Below are 9,062 nucleotides of genomic sequence, written 5' to 3'. Positions count from 1 at the left end.
CGTAGAGGAAGATAGCTTAGGTCCAGGCATACTAGACAATGAGATAGAAAGGGCATTAAGGGAGATGAAACTAAATAAGGCCGTGGGGGTGGATAACATTCCCGTGGAACTTTTAAAATGCTAAAGTTGTTCTTAGGATCATAAACAAAAGGATAGAGAGTAGGGCAAATGTTTACTTAGGGGATGATCAGTTTGGTTTTAGGAAGGGGAGAGGTACGCGTGATGCCATTGCAGTAATGAGATTATTAATCGAGAGGAATATAGAACACAACCAGGAGGTATTTGCCTGTTTCGTAGATTTCGAAAAAGCGTTTGATAGAGTGAATTGGGAAAAACTAATGAGTATATTGCAGAAAATAGGAATAGATTGGAGGGAAAGGAGGCTAATCCGCAACCTGTACATGTCTCAGACTGCTCAGGTACGAGTGGGGAACGGGGAGTCCGGTTGGGCAGTTTTAGGAAGAGGTGTAAGGCAGGGTTGCCCATTATTGCCCGATGCCCACAGTTGCTGTTCAACTTGTACGCAGAGGAAATAATCAAAGAGGCATGGGAAGAACTGGAGGTAGGAATGAAGGTGGGCGGGGAATTCGTAAAATCAGTTAGGTTTGCTGATGACAATGCTTTAGTTTGTCAGTCAGTCAAGGGGCTGCAAGCATTGCTTAGTGAATTGGAAATTCAGTGCGACAGGTATGGGATGAGAATCAATATTAATAAAACAAAGGTTATGCGATTGTCTAGAAAGAAAAAAGCTAAGCTTAACATTAAAATAGGAGGGCAAAAACTAGAGTAGGTAGAACAGTTTACGTATCTCGGTAGTGTTTTGGACCAACACGGTCAAAGTAGTAGGGACATAAGGAGAAGAATTGCGCTAGGCAAAGATGCTTTCACAAGGAGGAGGGAGTTGATGACGGGGACGTTGAGTAAGGATGTTAAGAAAAGACTTGTAAAAACTTTGATATGGAGCGTAGCTATGTACGGCGCGGAAACGTGGTCATTGAAGCAGGAGGATAGACGTAGACTGGAGGCTTTTGAAATGTGGGTGTGGAGAAGAATGGAGAAGGTGAAATGGACAGACGAGGTAGTACTAGGTATGGTGGGCGAAGAGAGGGGTTTGTTGGGAGCAATCGTATGGAGGCAGGAAAAGTGGCTGAAGGGGGTATTGACCGGCAGCGGGATGTTGAAGACTGTAATTGAGGGGAGAATGTTAGGCAAACGAGGAAAGGGAAGGAACAGGATAGGGATGTTGGACGCGATGAAGGGAGGAAGAAAGTACTCAGAGCTAAAGAGGGACCTGATGTAGAGTAGGATGTTGTGTTTTGCTAGGGGCCACAAATTATTTAATTAGTAAATACGTCCATCCAAAAACATACCTTAACCGGTAGATTACCTTAAAAATAAATAAATATATATATATATATATATATATATATATATATATATATATATATATATATATATATATATATGTATAAACCATAAACACAGAAATCAACCCGAAGGTCGGTTTGGTAGGTGATGGCAGAGTTCACCCAGTACTAAGCCCGATAGCGTGTGAAATTCACACATCAGAGTAGGGGGGCCAGTTTCTTTCCCTGTGCCGGTTATGGTTTCCCAGGAAGACCTGGTACCCGAAAAATCACATAGCTTGGGTGGAGCTGTAGGCACCCAGTGCGCCTTGCCCGGGAATGGAACCCGGGACCCTCCGGTCAGCAGTCCAACGCTCTACCCACTGGACTACCGCGACCCATATACATAAGCATTTCAAAAGCTTAAGTAGTGCATGGCACGTATGAGGTGGGGAGGAGGAGGCCCACCCCATCCCCTTTCCATCCTCCACTTCTCTTCCTTTGTCTCCATATTTTGCGTGTGACACATGCAATTATGGGCCCAATCGCATATTAAAAGCTACAATTTATCAAACGTGGAATTTCACGTACAGGTATAATGATATAACGATATCAAATCCTAGGAATTTAATGCGCATCCTTACGGGAGAATTAGGCAAGCGTATTTTACAATCAGAGCGAACACTTAGATAGTCATACGAGTATCCATTTTCGCAGCAAAAAATAAAGAGTATTTTCCCCAAAAAGTTCGAGGATTTTCAAATGACTTTTAGCGCCCATGTCGTACCGCCTATGTTTTGCATTATCTTTTATAAATTTACTCGGAATGCTGAGCGCATGATGTCAAGGAAGTGTTTCCAAGTTTCCTCAGTGTTTCGGCGTTTATTATCTTCTTTTGGAAATCTCATTTCGGACTTATTTCAGGCAGTATCGTTGCTAACATATGAAGAATAATATGCAGTTCAACGTAAAGGAATGTAATAGCGACTTGCAGATATCCCAATCCCCTTGTTTGAAAACCTTATCTTCTCCAATCAATAGATGGGTCATTGAAAACTCTACGGATTATTATGTCATGATTGTTGGCTTTAGATGAGAACTGTTTGGTTTGTTGATATAGTTCTATTATTTATTATCTCTGTCGTCTGACGGCCTATAAAAATCGCATGCATAGATTCTTTTGTATTCAGGACTTGCAATTGAAAACCAAGCACTTTCCAAACCGACATCTGTAATTAAGCCCCGCCAACACAAGAGTTTTTCTTTTAGTGAAAACACCGCCTCTGATTCTATTCACTAAGCCGTTTCTGTAAACGGAAAAGGATTTTGCTGTTGAGGATATCAGTGGAAAACTATGTTTCAGTCACAATAATTATATCTGCGACTGTCCTTTGAATATGGTGGCGATATTCACCAACTTTATTTTTTAACCTTCGGCGATTAAATACTAATATAAATACTTTTTTCTTGACCTAATGGTTTCTTGAACATTAAACGGATCTCTTTTTCTAATTATCATCGAATCCCTTATAAAATCTTTCGAGTGATGCTGTCCGATTTACGTGACATTTTGTATGCATGCATCTCTTGCACTCACCCTCACTTCATTTAAATCCAAAACCTTTTTGGATAAGAGGGCTTTAGAGACTCACCATTTGACCTACACGCTGTCCCAGACTTTGATTCAAAAAAGCCCTACAATGCACGAATGCCTCCCACGCTACACACTTAGCGGCTTCAGACGTGTGGTGAACACCAGAACGTTTCAGGGAGTTCCTACTCGAATAGATTGCCGGCTGCAGGTCGACGAAGGAGGTGATCCCTGAAGAAATAACGCCTCTGATATACGTATGCCATCCTCTCGGCTGCAAACCTGAGGTCCCGGATCAATCCTTGGGACAAGGCTACAGATCTTCAGGGTCACATCAATCGCATCGATGGGGTGGATGTTACACTGAAACCACCCACCCGCTTCACTTCAGAGTGCAATTCCCAGAAGGAATGCAGAATCTCCTCCGATCCTCAGTCCACGGCATCGGTGACGCCGGCGGACACGCAGCCTGGACCACTTCGTGCGCTGCAGCATCTCCAACCGCTTTCGTTACCTGGGAAACATCGTCACTCGGATTTCACGTGGCCGTCAGTCGTTGGCTCAAACCTTCATGGTCCGCCCTTCGCCTCACTGAGTCCACACGCGCCTGACGTTACCGCTGCCTATCACTAGAATCCCCCCTTCCCACTCCGATGGTTCCCCCTCGATAGCGCTCTTACAGGAGGGGACGTAGGGTATGTAGGTACCACAGGGCGTGCTAGCGCCTGGTATCTGACGGGTGAGGTTTTTCCACGCATATCTCGTCCCACGTCTGTGTGTTTACTCCCCACCGTTACTACGCAAGATAACCTTCCAATCTGTCGGTTTACGGAGTGTCGCCTCTCCTTCATCGAAACACCGACCCTTCGGTCACTCTGCCGCTCGTTGCATTCGGTCGAATCTGTGCCGTCCCATTGGCACGGAGAGTTTTCGCAATTCCACCCAAAGGCACATGTTCTTCTCTAAAAGAGTAACCTTCCCTTTAACCTTTGATCGAAGCTCTGGCGCGATACCCTTCAACGTAGAGATACGTGCACTTTGAGTCGCGCAGTCACTGACACGGGCCTGCATCGTGGCAGAAGACCCAGTGGAAGTTATACCACTGTCATCGAAGTCCAATTTTAAAACAAAGCCCAGGTTAGAACATCGAAGTTATAAATTCAATGAATAATAATTTTCTCGGGTTCAACAAACGTTAATATAATAATTTTTATTATTATTATTTATATAAAAGTGCAAGGAGAAGGGATATATCTACCAAGCTACAAGAAGGGGTGGCAGGGGAGGAAAGAGCGAGGGAAGGGGGGTTTGTCATGAAGAGAAAGGCAGGAAAAACCAATGGAACCCCCGAAGTGAGGGCAGCTCACTCTTCGCGGGGAGGAGGGGGGGGGAAAGGTGTCATCATAAAGGGCGATACAGTGTATCGAAACCATGGTCGGAAATAAAGTTTTGACTGTGGAAAATTGCAACGAAGTTTTTATTATGTCTCGATTCCACAACATCACGCCTGACTCTTCACTTTTCAAACGTTAATATAATGTTCTTTACACTGCATTTCACTTCATACTTCACGCGTCATTCATTTCACTTCATTACTTTTTGTTTTCCTCTCTGTCCTTTTCATCTTTTCCATCCTTCTCCTCGCCCACATCTCAAAAGCCTCCAAGCTCCTACACCCTCTTGCTTCAACCAAGCCAAGTTACCGCACCGTACGAAAGTACGCTCCAAACACTCTCCCAACACTTGAGAAAAAGAATATCCATATTTTCCGAACAATCTTACTGAACATCCATCGTCCAACGTATCACCCACTCTCCTCTCCTCATGAAAAACTTTATTGACCCAATGCAATTCATCTTCTTATACTCCAACCACTTTGTGCATTTTGGTCCAAAACGCAGGACGGTTTCCACCTTCTCTAGTTTTCTTGCTCCCATTTTGAGCCTTTCTATTAATCTAAAACATCCTAACCTTAACTGCGTTTGCATTTAATCTAATCCATGACTATTGTATTTATTTTCTAATGCGCTCAGCATTAATTGAAAACCTTAGCTGAATAATTAACTGAATCTTTGTCACTCGTAAATCCAAATGATTTCATGAATACCACACCGAATTCCATTTCTCTGTCTAGCTCTTCCATAGCCATTTCCTCCGCGCAAATGTCGACCAGCATGGGCAATTATGGGCACTCCTGTCCTATTCATCTTTCCAGCACTGCCCGTTCCGAATATCCACCCACCCCGCGCACCTTAGGGGTCCTGAGACTTGTACAGATTGCGGATAGGTCCCCGAAGGATGTCTTCCGAAACGGAAATCGTTCTTCTCCTATCTTCTGTAATAGATAAATATTTTCTAACAAATTTACCCCATCGGAAACCGTCTCGACATTCGCGAACCAAGCAAGTACATTCTGATTGAAATTGAAATATATATTTCTATCTAACGGTGACCACATTGCTGCTTCCGCAGCACGCGTGCTTCTTCCCTTTCTGAAACCACTATGGTCATTCCCCGAGTTCTAATTTGCCTTACTCCTTATTCTTCTACGATCATCTCAAGTGCTATTTCTTCTTAAGGTTCACATACGATTGCCGTTTTCTTTTTTGCATTGAGAATTAATGCTGAACCAACGAAGACTTCCTTCAAAATTCCTTCTCACACTGTATCCTCCATCTAATATGCCTCCATCGCCCTCCTCTCGTCTATGTTTATTATTTAACGTTTTGTACTTTCTTCGCTTAATTCTGGGTTCATACTCTCCCACCATTTCTTCCTCTAATCCATAGTCTCATTTCTTAGCAATGAGAATACAATTTGTATTTCCATATAAATGTTTACGTAGTATTCATGGAGTCATAGATTACTTCCACAAAATAACCCTGGAAACAACAACGCATATGGTTTCCTTATTCTTTTCTTTTTTCTGTTATTATTATTGCTTTTACGGCTGTCGTTATCCCTTTTTTGAGAAGTTCCTATGTATCTTCTATTGCACCCGTCTCTCTGTCAACGCATACAAATTTCTCTGCTTCTTCCTCTTACTCCTTTCTTACTGTCCCGGTTAACAATTCTATATGACACTTCATCTATTCTCTTCCTCGTTTTGCCCACTTGAATCTCGCATCACACTTATTTTGCTCTAAATCATGATTCGTAATCGCTCGCGGGAAATCGCGAATTGATTACGCTGTTCCTAAATCTGTACTTAACCATAATATAGTGTAATTGACATCTACCTGAACTCTCGGCCAGTTCTCACACATAACTCCGGCTATTAGATCTTCTTCCCTTTGATTTTTTGCAGCCCTGAATAATGACCAAGTTCTTTGGTTTAGCTTTTACTTCTGGTTATCTCTACCACACACCTTCTCTACGAGTACCACGCTTCCTCCTGCCGCTTGGTTCAGCGCCAGCCAACGCCACCCCTCACGACATTGAAAAATTCCCTCTGGAAGGGATTATTGGAACAATTACATCGTGGGCGTTCTATTGAACGATGATTTCAAATGGCCTCGTTCAGGAATCACGAAAAATAACATAAGTGCTTAACAACTGATAACTAACTAACACAGGAATCGAGAATATGTCAACTAAGAAATCGACCCGAGTTGTGCGATTTTCAATTATTAGAAATTGAGGTTATTTGCTTACACAAAAACGTGGCGCACAGAAAAATGCTGTAGGTAAAACGGACAAAATATCAATGAGTGAAAGTTTACAATTCTGCCTTAAGAATGACGTGTGTCGTCAATTAGGGATGTATGCAAGCATTGTAATGTATTTGTAAGAGTTGAAATAAGATGTACGACATCAAAATGTTACAAATATGGGAATAAAGTGAAAGCAGGAATCCCCTCAACTGTATTAATTGTAATGTATCTCAAACCCTTGTTGAAATACACATACGGACGAAACGTATACGAGCATGATTTCCTCACGCTCATCTCGGACACCTGGCGCAAGTGCACGCCAAGGCTCGGGTAATCTCAACGTATCTCTTCTGGAAACAAACTCGTTCGTGATATAACTCTGGGGACTCAAGTGGCAAATGGACATGTGCTCCTGTAAACTCATTGAAAGTGGACTTATCGGCAGGCAGTTAGACCAATCGCCAGTAAAGAGTGGATAATAAGGAGGAAGATAATGGAAGTGAGGAAGCGTTTACGACCCAAGTAATCACCAAAAGAATCATATCGAGGGCCTGGCCAAATCTGCCAATTGTGAGGAAAACTATAACAAAAGATCGATTTATTTAGCATTAGTCCGAAAACAGCATTTCGACCTTTGCATCGGACTTAAAACAATGATATAACACTTTGACGATTAGGTGGAGGAAAAATAACATACGCGGGAATCGAACCCGCGACCACCGGTAACGTTCTCGTAATAAATTGGCAGTTCATCTCGTAAATTTCCACAATCGTTTTCAACTGCATTAAACTTTATTTAAAAATAAAAGAAATAGTGGACATTATTGCATAGAAAAATAACGAGCATATGCCTTTCCCTTTTACGAAGTTCCTAGTACTAGCTCAAGCTTAATTAAATGCAGTACAAGTGCCAAGAAAATCTTTTCGCGTGCCCTGTTTGCGCTCAATGAAATAAATAAATACGAGGATTTTGAAGTCTACGAACTTTCCACCCACTTCAGAAAGTTCTTTCCTCTCCATACTAAAAGGAAAGACTTGTACTTTTCCACAGATTTTATTATACCATATAATATAATCTGAGGAAAAGTACAAGTCTCTCCTTTTAGTATGGATATTAAATACTTCCACGAAGTGAAGCCTGAAACAATAGAATATATTCTTTCCTCTCGTTTGCCTCCGTCGAGCGCCCAGTTTCATATTGGTCTATTGCGTACGAAGGCAAAAAAATATCTGGTTTTAGGAAGGCAACGGGTCAATCACTCGTCGACTTCCTACGGCCCAAGATAAGGCAGGAAAGCCTGGGTACGTTTCAGGCACTCTCCTCTTTACCAACGCTGGTCATGCTGTCATCTCAGTCCCTTTCTCACGATTCTCGTAGTGCCGAGGTAAAACGAATTTGACTTCCATTCTGGACACGCAAGGTGGTAGGCGAAGCGCTGCTCTGTCCTCATGACTAAGTGTGAGAATCCACGCAGAGGGAATGAGAGGAAAGGCTGAAATACTAGCTGCACCATTCAATCGCCAGAAATCTCGCTGTTTCCTTCGCGTTCGGGAACAAACACAATAATTACCTCTCAATCATACGTTGCATAACTGATCTGATAATAAAAGGAATTATGATATGCTATACGTTTTTGGTTTTTTCAAACTCGCTGGAGGTTTTTTTGAGAAATAGACTATCCGTTGGAACGATTTTACTGTATTGTAATTTTCGGCAGAAAAATAGTAAAGAAATCAGAAAATTTATTTTATTTATTCAGTACTAGTCCGAAAACAGCGCATTTTGGCCTTTACATCGAACTGTTAACAACGATAACAATGGTCACATTAACAAACACCCAAGCCCTAGATGGAGGGAAACTCACCCAGGCGGGAATCGAACCCGCGACCCTTGGAATGGCAGACGAGGACGTTACCCCGCCGCCACCGGGAAAGACAATGACATAGTCAGGTGCTTAATCTTTATACTTAAATACTTGCCCAATTCACTGATGAGTTTTGCCTCCCCCCAGGCTACCTCTCAAATGACCCCTCCCTCTCCTGCACAAGAAAGAGATGATTACTTATGAATGCTGCAAAATTCGTCTTATTAAGGTTTAAATTATCGTATTGATTTAACTAAAAGGTTTGAAAAAGCACCAATTCTGTTAATTCTATGAACAATATGTCGTTTTTTGCTCTTCTAGTGTGTCGTGAATATTATAAAAGGTAAAGAGTGGCGAAATTGTTGCAGGCAGCGTAAACAAGATCAATTTCCTAAGCAATTACTTTCAGATGGCCTAGATCAACAATAGTGGTGTAAAAATGAATTTCCATTTTAATAATATTTAGTGGTACGCCAGACTTCATAAACATTTTTCTTTTAAAGATACGAATGGCTTTGTTCGTAATCTTTATTTTTGCTTGAAATCCAATGATTTTTTGCCGAAAGGTCTTATTTTGGTTTTCGTCGTTAAGCTATAAAGTTTATAA

Source organism: Hetaerina americana, unplaced genomic scaffold (genome assembly GCF_022747635.1).
Source record: "Hetaerina americana unplaced genomic scaffold, ioHetAmer1.1.p SCAF_119, whole genome shotgun sequence".
NCBI classification, from domain to species: domain Eukaryota; kingdom Metazoa; phylum Arthropoda; class Insecta; order Odonata; family Calopterygidae; genus Hetaerina; species Hetaerina americana.
Note: the sequence above shows the minus strand (reverse complement) of the source record.